Source organism: Rhinolophus ferrumequinum, chromosome 19, assembly GCF_004115265.2.
Source record: "Rhinolophus ferrumequinum isolate MPI-CBG mRhiFer1 chromosome 19, mRhiFer1_v1.p, whole genome shotgun sequence".
Classification (NCBI taxonomy): domain Eukaryota; kingdom Metazoa; phylum Chordata; class Mammalia; order Chiroptera; family Rhinolophidae; genus Rhinolophus; species Rhinolophus ferrumequinum.
This window is the reverse complement of record NC_046302.1, coordinates 2,941,769-2,953,287: the sequence shown is the minus strand read 5'-3', so window position 1 is coordinate 2,953,287 and position 11,519 is coordinate 2,941,769. Positions and strand designations below refer to the sequence as shown.

The 11,519-nt window shown below is 44.7% G+C and overlaps 1 pseudogene; it reads right to left on the bottom strand.

The window, feature by feature from the left end:
• Window positions 1-732: 732 nt before the first annotated feature.
• On the bottom strand, window positions 733-835 carry LOC117012032 (uncharacterized; annotated as a pseudogene).
• Window positions 836-11,519: the final 10,684 nt, after the last annotated feature.

The following is an 11,519-nucleotide window of genomic DNA, read 5'->3' as shown; positions in this document are numbered from 1 at the left end:
TATCAGTTCTCCCATAAATTAATGTATAAATTCAATGGAATCCCAATTGAAATCTCAGTAAGACTGTTAATGATATACGACAAGATGATTTTTTTCCTCCCTGGAAGGGAAATTTCCAGAGGTAGTCAAGAAAATTTGAAAAAAGGAAAACAACAAGGGGTAACTTCCCTTGTCAGTAATCCAAACATAAAGTTACAGAAGTTAAATCAGTGGTGAATTGCCATAGAAATAGCCAAAGAACAGAGAAACAAACCCAGAAGTATATTGTGTACATCTGGAAAATAATTTACCATGAAGTTGACTTTTTAAAATCAGTGGTGGGCAAAACAATGAAATATTCAATAAATGATAAGGGGGGACTGGCTATCTATGTAAAATATACCCTATATAGCATAATCTCATAGCATAATCAAAAATAGATTGTAAATTATTTTAAAAGGTATACAAAAAGGATACCAATTTTACAGTCTTAGTAGGAAACACTTTCTTACTAATACCTAAAATCTACAAACCAAAAAAGGGCCTGAATTAGAGATCTGCACAAAAAAGTGAAAACCAGTTTGTTACAAATAACGTAAATCAAGTGAAGATACAAATGGTGGACTAGAAGAAAATATCTACAGCATCTAAAAAGGAGGAGTAACAGCGAGAGCATATACAGAGTTCCTACAAGTGAATAATAAAAAGACCAAAAAACCCCACGAAAACAAAACGAAGTGGGCAAAATACTTGAAAAGGTAATTCACAAATAAAAGAAATATCAAATTGCACCAAATAATTAAGCTGATAAAAACAGATACTACACTGGATCTTAGCCAAACAGCTGAGAAGTGGTCAATGAGCAACAAATATATTTGAAGATGCTTAACTTCAGATATAATATTCAGGCAATTGCAATTAAAGTTAAAACAAAAACATTTTTTTTCCCTCTATCACACTGGCAAAAACTAAATTGTAACACCCAGTGCTGGCAAAAGTGGGGGGGAAATGAACATTCTCATATATTAATGACAGATAGGAGTATTTATACAGTGCAACGTACGTAGTAGTATTCAAGGTTTGAACTTGCAGTTCCACTTCTAGGAATCTATTCCTCATAAACACGTGCACTTGTGCACAAAGAACACAAGTACAAGAAGGTATGCTGTACCACGGTTTGAATTAGTGTAATGATCCATCAGCATGGTGGGGAAGAGGGCCCTGGTGAGTGATATGTCCAGCAGGTTGAGGAGGGTTCAGCCCCCAGTGCACCCAAAGTGTGGTATGTCCTGCCACACCAAGTGGTGGTCCCTTCTGACCCCCAGATTATGGCTGTGTGCTGTAGACAGGTTGGTCCCTTCCCTAAAGTGGGAATAATAGCAATAATACTACATCAGGTTGTTTGAGGATTGAATCAGACCACATCCAAACACGCCTATCTTCTTCCCTGTCTCTGTCAGAAAGACTCAGGCAATGGTGTCTCTGGTCAGGTAGCCTGCTCCTTGGAGATCAATGGGGATGAGAGGGGAGCTCAAGACAGCTCAGCCTTGTTAGAAAGAGTGGAGAAAACCTCATTAATGCTTCTTACCCTTTGGCGTTACTATTATTATGACAACTGCAACTATCATCAGTACAGTAGGATGCCCACCCTAACTTCTGCTTGTAGTCCACACACAAAATAAATCAGATAACCTCCAATTCCTCAGCCTGGCTCACAGGCCTTCCTCTGGCCCCAGGGTCCCCTGGCCCTCCCCTGTACTCTGCTAGGCATGTCCCCTCTCCATCATCTGGAGGCCTATGTTTCTGAGACCCTTCCTCATGCTCCTTGGGGTCCCAGGGCCCTCTGTGGTCCAACCCCCGCTGCAGTGTCATCACCCTCATGAACTGTGTCTGCAACTTACCTTGTCACTCAGCAAACATGGATCTTCCTGTTGTGGTCTAGGCTCTAACATGCCTTGGATGTGGAGTTTAATTTCAGGAGTTTGTACTCACATTTTGGGGGACAGACACAGAAACAAACAAGCAGAAAACTGTGCTTGCCACAAGGTGGCTTATGGGGAGGAGCTTTGGGAGGCCTGTCTTGAAGCTCTGTTTGCAATGCAAACATAAGGTTTGTACTTAGGGGGTATTTTGTTCAGCTTAGAAGATTATAGGAGGAAGGGTTAAGCATCCTAAGCCACACTTTGGTGTGGTCCCTGCTGTATGCAGGACTCAGGCAATGGCCTTAAATGCAGGGAAAATCTGCAGCCCTCATCCTAGTCATTCTGCAGGCTATCCAGAGCTCATGGGGACCCATGTGTTGACCCCTCCCTTCCTTGGCTAATAGATGCAAAAGGCTACAAAACCATTTTGCCAAGTAGGCAACTAGGATTACCACTGAGCTTTCAAAAGGATTATGTCAATTTGTAGCTCTCATTACAGTGTAATGTTATTTCCTTAAAGTTTGGGTGCACATTTTAATGAATTCATAAAATTCAAACTGTAAGTCCCATGGTGGGGAGGGGCGTGCAATGCTATAACTTTGAATTTGAGCTGAGGGGTGGAAGGAATCTCGTATGGGGCTGGGAACTGGGGGCAGCTCCTTCCAGGAGGGTGCTGGGACAGTTTCCCCATCAGGGCTTGGAGCCTAGGCTAGCAGGGTGACAAGCCCACCTAGTCAGCAGCTCTTCTTTCCCTCCCCCACACCCACACCCACACCCCTCTTGTGAGCCAGATAACCAGGCTGCCTTCATCCCAGCTCCAAAGTCCCACACTCAAGGGCCAAGCAGGCCATGTTCTTGGTGGGTGAGGGGCAAGACCAGTTGAGGCCCTAGAAAGGGCTTCAATTTCTGAGTTGTTTGGACCAGCGTTCAAATCCTGTCTTTGCTACCTTCCAGCTGTGTGACCTTAGGCAAGTCACATCCCTTATCTGAACCTCAGTTTCCTCATCTGTAAGTGAAGATAATTCAACTTGGTATTTTGAGATGACAAAGAATGACTGCTGATGGAGTGTTTCCTCTTTGCCAGGTATTGTCCTAGGCCCGTTATGTGCATTAACTCATGCAATCCCACATCAACTCTATAGGTCAGTGCTGTTCTTATTGCTGTTTTACAGATGGGGAAACTGAGGTGCAGAGAGGTGAAGTAACTTCTTGGAGATCACACAGAAGGCACAGCTGGAATTGAAATGCAAGTCATCTGGCCTCAGAACCTTTACCCTTATTCATTCATTTTCTTGTCTCTCTAAGCATAGAGCAAGTCTTACATAGTATGGGAGCCCACATTCATCCATTAGATTATTCATTCAGTCAGTCATTCAACGATTTCCTGAGTACCATACCTACTCTGTCCCTGGCCGGTCCTAAATGTGAGGAATTCAGTGATGAATGAACCAGTTGCTGTCCCTCTTCTCTGAAGTTCTATCTTAGGAACTTTGTGTGTGTGTGCATTATGGGTAGGATCGGTTGGAGAGCAACCATAAACAAGTAGCAACAAAAATCCAGAAAGTGATCTTTTTTTTTTTCCCCACAAGGGAGGAAGATAAAACGGTAATTTGAGGTGTGAAGGGGTGGGGAGGTGACACCTGAACTGAGACCTGGGTGATGAGGAGTGGTTCCCTGGGAAGAGCAGGAGGGAAGCAGCAGGAGCAGGTCCAGGTCAGCTGGTCCCTGAAGCCTCTTGCAGCTTTGGTCTGGAGCAAGCTGCTTGCCCAGCACTTGCGAACTCTGGCAGCACTCAAGGCCACTCAGGAGCACCCCGACTCTATGAGCCTCTGCAGGGCTGTAGTCGCCCATGCTCAACCTTTGCTGGGTGTGCTGGAGAGTCTTAGGGCTCCAATTAGACACTGCCTAGGAGCAGGACTAAAGCCATTCCCTGAAACAGACTGGGAAACCCAGCTTCCTCTTGAGTCTGGATATCTCTCTCTCTCTCTCTCTCTCTCTCTCTCTCTCTCTCTCTCTCTCTCTCTCTCTCCCTCTTATAATTGGGAAACAATCTCGTAGCCACTCCCATGAGAATTCTGTGGCCTACTTGGCTTTGTTGAGACAACTTCTCTCTCTTCCCACACAGTCCTTGGCCGTTCGTGTTCCCTGCCTCTCCTACTTCCAGCCCCCCCACCCCTGCTCAGAACTGTGACAAGGGGGTGAACTTCCTGCAGTGCAGCTGCTGGGATGTAGAGAATCCTAGCTCCAGGGAACCCTCTCCTGCCTGTCTCTGGCTGCCATTCGTAGGGCTGAGCAGTTAAATCCAGGATAGAAGGTGAAGCTGGAAACTTGGAGAAGCAGAAAAGGAAATTGAGATTGAGAAAGCTGATCCTGACTTGCTGGTTAACCACCTGTGCTTTTCATCAGATTCATTCCATCTGGAGGCTTTGTTTCATACCAAGAAACAAAGCTGGCTGGAGTTTGGGCGAGTATGAGTAGGTGGGGACCTGAGCGCAGGCCTGAAACAATGGATGGAGCAGCTTCATTGTCTGGGTTTGCTCTCTCCCATTCCGAGGTACACACACACACACACACACACACACACACACACACACTCATTTATAGTGATGCCCCGCACAACACACACCCTGTGCAGCACACCCACACTTCACATATGGAAGCCCTGTGACAGTCCATTACTCGCAGAAGACAGAGGGCTGCTGTAATGGGGGACTTTATTTTAATAAAGGGTCTATTTACTTCAGTGTAGGTAGGACTGGTTTTGTCAGGCCTGCAAGCCAGGGAATGATCTTGCTGGTCTAAAGCAGAGCCCTTTGTGTAACCCCCTCCTTCCAGCTCGGCAGACTGTGGTGGGCAGACACCGTGCTGGAGCTAAGGTTAACATTTAGATATCATGAGTGGAGATGTCACCAACATGCTGAGCAGAAAGATGGGAAGAACCCTGATCCTTGGTGGACCCAGACTTTTACCACTAAGTCTATCACACGGAGAAGTGCTTCATGCAGGCAGGTATACCTCAAAGAGTGAAGAGGAGGGAGCCACCAAGTGTCACATACCAAATTCCTATATGAAATTTTACCCATCATAGAAATGCCAGGAGCGTTATGCTAACGGATCCCTTCATGTGGAAACACAAGACTGGAAAAGGGAGGTTACCGTGACCAATAATGTCTTTTAGGGGCCAGGCAGTGAAGAGGGTAGGTGTGTCTGATATGTATCTCCCACAAGTTCAGATGGCGGTGAAGATCAATCAAGTAGTGATTTTCTCATTCTGACCAGGTTGTATTTTAGGGATGGGCCTCATTATCAACTATCTCCAGGGCTCTACTCCAAAGACCGACCTCCACTCTGGGGTCAAAGACAGCTTCCCAAAGTGCAGCTTGGACTAGATCCCTCCCCAGCCCCAACCAAAATCAAGAGTTCTCCACTGTCCACTGTCTCAGGGGTCAAGCTACATATTTAGCAATAAAGGCCTCCATCCTCATGATCCAACTAAACTCTCCAGTGTTTCCCCCATCGCACCTCATTATCCTAGTACTCTAGACACATCCTTCCCTAGGTCCACCATTAGCCAACCATTCCATAAGAAAAGTGTTCTAAATGCTGGTTCAAAAATGAATTTGGGGGTGGTCTATCTAGTCTGTTTGGAGCAAGATCCAAACACTTTTGCACGAAACTAAGCGCTGATGTTGAGAAGCGCTGATGACTGAGGCAAACCTTTTATTGAATATTACAGAGATAAAAGAAAGAAGTTTATCACATACTACAGAACAACTTCTATTCATCTGCCACTTTAAACCACAACCTCTTTCCCCAAATTTCCTATTCCTACCAGGTTTCTTTTTTCTTTCCTTTACTCCAAAACTTACTCTCCTTCAACCAAGCTGGCTCTGCCCCTACCCTTCCATTTCCCTCCACCTCTCAAAACCCATTCAGCTTGCAATCTACTCAAGAAAAGCCTCAATAGCTAGCCTGAACAGTCTGAGCGGCACAACTGCTCCCAAATCCATCTGCTTCTCCTTTTTCAGGCTTATACAAGTGGACACAAGGGACTCAAATCATGGTCGTCATACAGAGAAGGCGCCTGAGGTCCAGAAAGGTGAAGGGAAAGCTAGGAAATGCTCCCCCACCACAGGGACACTGCTCCTTCAATTACTCCTCCCAGTGGCTGCTGGATGTAGGGCTAACCAATCTTCCAGCAAGCGTCACCTGGAGGCCTGCACGTGAGCATTCTTTACTACATCTCCCTTCTAATCAGGGCTCCATACCTCACCAGTGGTTTCCAAACTTTAGCTCCATGCACAGTGAAATGAAAAAAATAAGGGCAAAGGAAGGACAGCAAAAACAATTTTCCTTCAAAGGTATATACATGCCAGTATCACTGAGTGACAATTTTAGCACCCAGGAAACACCTTCTTAAGGAGGGAGATCCATGGAATATAGTTATTGTATAGCGGAAGACGTGTATGCTGTTATTACGACACATTTATTCACAAAATGAATTGTGATTTTTGCCTCAGTGTGATACTTCAGCTTCTGAAATTTCTCAGTTATTATCAGCATATTTTTCTTATATGGACCTGCTCAGAAAACAATAAGGGATCGATGACTTGTTCATTCATAAGTTGTGCATGATAGTTCCAGTGCTTAGATATCAGTTCCTTCCTTCCTTCTACTCAGTGAAGACTGCACTTTCCAGCCCTTGCGTTGGGTGGGGTCATGTGACTGAATGGCCAGTGGAAGTGAATGGAAGTGAGGGGTCACTGAGGCGTGGAAAAGTTGGGGTTCACTTCTCTAGTCCGAGGCCCACTCTTTCCATGTTGAGCTGACCGAGGAAGCCACCTATTCCAGATGGTGCTGTCAAAGCATGGTGGAGCGTCTGGCAGTCAGGATTGTCAAGACCTGCCCATCCACATTTTGCCTGAGTGAGCAATAAAACATTATGGTGTTAACCCACCAAAATATTTAAAACATTTATTGAGGTATAATTTACATATCATAAAATACCTAGGTGTTAAGTGTAAAGCTTGCTGAATATTGATAAATGTACATGTCATGTAGCCACTAACCCAAGTTTTATTTTCTTGTCATTTTTCATCCCCCTTCCCAGAAAACAATGTTTTGTAGTTTTCAGAGTAAAACTCTTGCACTTCTCTGGTTAGCTATTCCTATGTGTTCTACTTTTTTGGATGCTATTGCAAAGGGAATTGCTTTCTTAATTTCATTTTTTTTTTTAAGATTTATTTTTCCTCCCTTCTTCCACCTAACACCCCCACCCCCCCAACTCTTGTTCAAGCCGTTGTTTCTCAGTTTGGTTGTGTAGGACACAGCTCCCTGGCTAATGCTGGTATTATGAAACTTGCACTCCCCCCTGGCTGAGGCAGTTGGTAGCCGGTCATGGGTCGGCTGCTCACAGCAGCTCATGGCAGGTCTCTCACTGGCTGCTCGCTGTTCACAATGGCCACCGGCTACTCATGGCAACACCTGGTAGCCCACAGCAGCACACTGCAGCCCACGGCCACTCACGCTGGCTGCCGGCCACTCACGCTGGCTGCTGGCCACTCACGCTGGCCAGCAGCAGCACACAGCAGCCCATGGCAGCACACAGCAGCCTGCGGCAGCCGATGGCAACTCATGCCCACCTCTGGCTGCTTATGGCAGCCCAGCTCCAGGGAGAGCCATTGTTCACAATCTTAGCTGTAGAGAGCGCAGCTCATTGGCCCATGTGAGAATTGAACCGGCGACCTTGGTGGCGGTGGCGTTAGGAGCACGGCTCTCCAACCACTTGAGCCACCAGGCCGGCACTAATTTCATTTTTTGATTGTTCATTGTGAGTGTATAGAAATAGAACAGAGTTTTGTATATTAATCTTATATCCAGCAACCTTGCTGAACTAGCATATTACCTCTGTTTAGTGTGTGTGTGTGTGTGTGTGTGTGTGTGTGTGTGTGTGTGTGAATTCCATAGGATTTTTTATATACAAGACTATGTCATCTGCAAATAAGTTTTTCTTCTTCCTTTCTAATCTGGATGACTTATTTCATTTTCTTGTCTAATTTCCCCAGTGTGATGTGGAATAAAAGTGGTCAAAGCAGACATTCTGATCTTTTTCCTGATTTTCTAGGGAAAGCTTCCTTTTGTCTTTTAACATGGCAAAGCAATTTACTTTTATTATTTTCTACTTTACCAGCCCTTCTCTTCCTCTTGTCTGCTTATTAAGAACCCAACTTAAGAAAACCCACCTCACCCAACTCCATCTCCAACCCACCCTCTATACTGGTTGCCAAAGTATTATTTACAAAAACAAAATCTTTTGATAATAATAGCTACACCTGAAGGAGTTCACTAAGTGCCTAGTTCTGGGCAAGCACTCCATGTAATGTCTGTACTACTCTTATATCCATCAGAAAACTGATGTACAAAGTAATCAAGGGAAAAGCTCTAGAAAGAGACAGAGCTCAGACTTGTATCATTCTCACCTTGCCACATGTCACTGCTCTCTTCAGCTCAGCTGTTCTCCAGGTACCACACTGCTCAAAAGCTTCCTTGGCCGGAGATAGGTCACATGGTCACTTCCAGTGGCAAGGGGACAAGGAAGTCTGGGGAGGGAAGTATTTTTTTCCCCAAGTGCAGAATATTATTTCTCTCCTACTTATTATTCTGAAAAGTTTTCAAAACCACAAAAAGAGTGAAAGAATAATATAATGGACTCCAGTATATATTTCACATAGATTCACCTATTGTTGACTTTTTTTTCCTGAACTATTTGAGTGCAAGTTTCAGACAGACACTATGACACTCCACTCCCAAATACATCAGCATGCATCTCTCAAGAACAGAAAAATTAACATTAACTTAATATCATCTAGAACACTATTCCATACGTAAAACTTTCCCAATTTCCCTGTACCTTTTTATAGCTTTTTTTGTTGTTGCTGTTGTCATTTTAATCCAGGATCTGATCAAGATTCACTGTTGCATTTCATTGTTATGCTTTTTTCATCTCTTTCAAACAACGCTTTTATTTTGTTTTTCATAACATTGAACTTTTGGAAGAGCCCAGGACATTTTGGATTTGTCTGATTATTTCCTCATGATAAGATTCAGGTCATACATTTTTTACAATACTCCACAAGAGATGTGTTCCTTATTGCATCCCACCTGGAGGGACATCATGTCAGGTTGTCCTATTCTACGTGATGCTAAATTTGGCCATTTGGTTAAGGCAGTGACTTCCAGGTCTTTTCATTGTAATACAGTTTTATCTTTGTAGTTACTAAGAAATCTGTAGTGAGACTTGGAGGTTCCCCAACCACCTTTTACCCCAGGGCCTTAGTATTCATTGATGATTTTTGCCAGATTCAGTTAATACACTGAGGGTTGCAAAATGGCAATTTTAAAACCTCACATTGATTTATAGGCATTCTTTTGTAAAGAAGAGTTTATCCCTTTTCTTTCATTCTCTCTCTCTCTCAATACATGGACCACTGGATTTAAAAAAATTAAATTCTATAAGCTGAAATTGTCAAATTGTTATAATGCTCAAATTGTCCCAAATTTGATCAGTGGGAGCATAAGAGGCAAACTTTTCTAACCAGGCACATTGTTGCACCAAAGAAAATTCTGTTGTGAGGTATTCTGTCGTAAGGAAGGATAAATGGTTATTGGGCATCAACTAGTGAGCCTGTCACACTTTATCTCCTCAAAGCCTCAGTTTCCTGGGCCTTAGAATGGAGTAATAACTCTCTCAGGATGATTTCCAGGACTAAATGAATTGGTCATGGATTAACTGCATGAAAAGCGTGTGTGCCTGTGTCATAGAGCCTGACACAAAGAAGGTGCTAAAAAATATGAGTTTCCCTTCTTCTTCTTCCTTATGCCATTGCCTTTATTCAAATCCTCATTCTACCTTGCATTTATGTCAAATTCTCTTCATCTGTTTGCAACTAGGTTTTCTTGTCTGTGAGATAGGATACAGAACTTGTTGTGTTATCATGAGGCTTAGCCGTGTTGCTGTCAATGTAACTGCCACTCTAAGTTTTGTGGAATTCCAATTTTCTCCCAGAATTTTGCAGATGATGGTGGAAGAGGGGAAGAAGGAAGGAGAGACCACACAGGGTTTCATGGTCAACTGTGGCTCTGACTCTTGTTTTGCTGAATTAGTTTTGTGTTAATTATTTTATTATCTGACCCAGCAGTGAAAACCATCATTTTCTTCAAGTTTTACAACCCTCTTCCACATTCATAGAAGATGTTTGTGTGTTCAGGAGGCCTTGAAAAGTATGGGGAGTGTCATGTGGGGTCTCAGGGCCCGCTCCCCGCACAAGAACGCAGGATATGGTGAGGCCAAAAAGGAACACCCATGGAGCCATAGATACGGGAGTCATGCCACTATATTCTTGCTGGCGGCTGGGTTGGAGACACAAGAAGCAGGAGCCACACGATCTCCAATCTGTTGTCCACTTCACTGCTAACCAACCAACCCCTCAGTGTAGCCATGACAGTTATATAAGTGGCTAATTGGCCAACTGGTTACAGCTCATGGCCAACTAGTTACAGCTGGTGGCCATCTACTACCCAAGCCAGCACTTTTCCACGTGAGGCTGAGAGCCTGGAAACTGCTCTCCTGGCTTTATCCCCACAGGGAGCATGTAGTAGATGCTGAAAGTACCTGTGGGGACAGAGCACCAGAGAACAGTTTCCAGGCTCTCGGCCTCACATGGGGGAGTGCTGGCTCGTGTGGTGGATGGCCATCAGCTGCGGCTGGTCGGCCATCGGCTGTGGCCGGTTAACTAATTGGCCACTGATATAACTGCCGTGGCTGCGTTGGTTGGGGAGTTGGTCAGTAGGCAGGCAGAAAAGCAGACAGCAGGTTGCAGGTCGTGTGGCTCCAGCCTCCAGTGAGACTATAGCGCCACCAGTGAGACTATAGTGGTATGACTCCCCTATCTATGGCTCTGTGGGTGTTCCTTTTTGGCCTAGCCATATCTTGCATTCTTATGTGGGGAGCAGGACTAGAGACCCCGCAAGCCGCCTTGCATGACAAATGGCGCAGCGAGCAGGGTCCCCTGCATGACAGTGCTCCATCCAGATTTTTTGCTAGCATGTGAAGCCATCCCCCAGCTGCTCTGGTTATGGGATGTTGGCAACTCACAGATGCCCCCTGCACTGGGGAATTGTCTTGGGCTGCCAATGACTGGCTGATATGGGGCACAGAAGGCCAGTCCCTTTGCCTCACAGTGGAACTATTTCTGGCTGTAATTTGTGCTCCAGAGCCCCCTATAGGATCAGGCTGAAGGCAGTCTCCAGCTTTGACCACATCCTTACTTAACTTTTCCCCATTTTATCCTGTTTCCTCACTTCTTTTTTCCTGGGGCACTGCCCCCCTAAACTACTTGCTCCAGAATCCCCTACTTAGGCTCTGCTTATAGGGAAGTAATGGAAGACAGAAGGGAAGGAGGTAGATTTGCAAATAAAAGTATTTTGAATAAAATTAGCATATGTCCTTTTTCATAAAAACCCTCTAGCTGGTCCACTTCTGGAATGTTCACTGGCTTCTTCATCCAAGCTGTTCTCATCTGAGAGCATTTCACTGATCTCTGTCATTCATTCACTCTC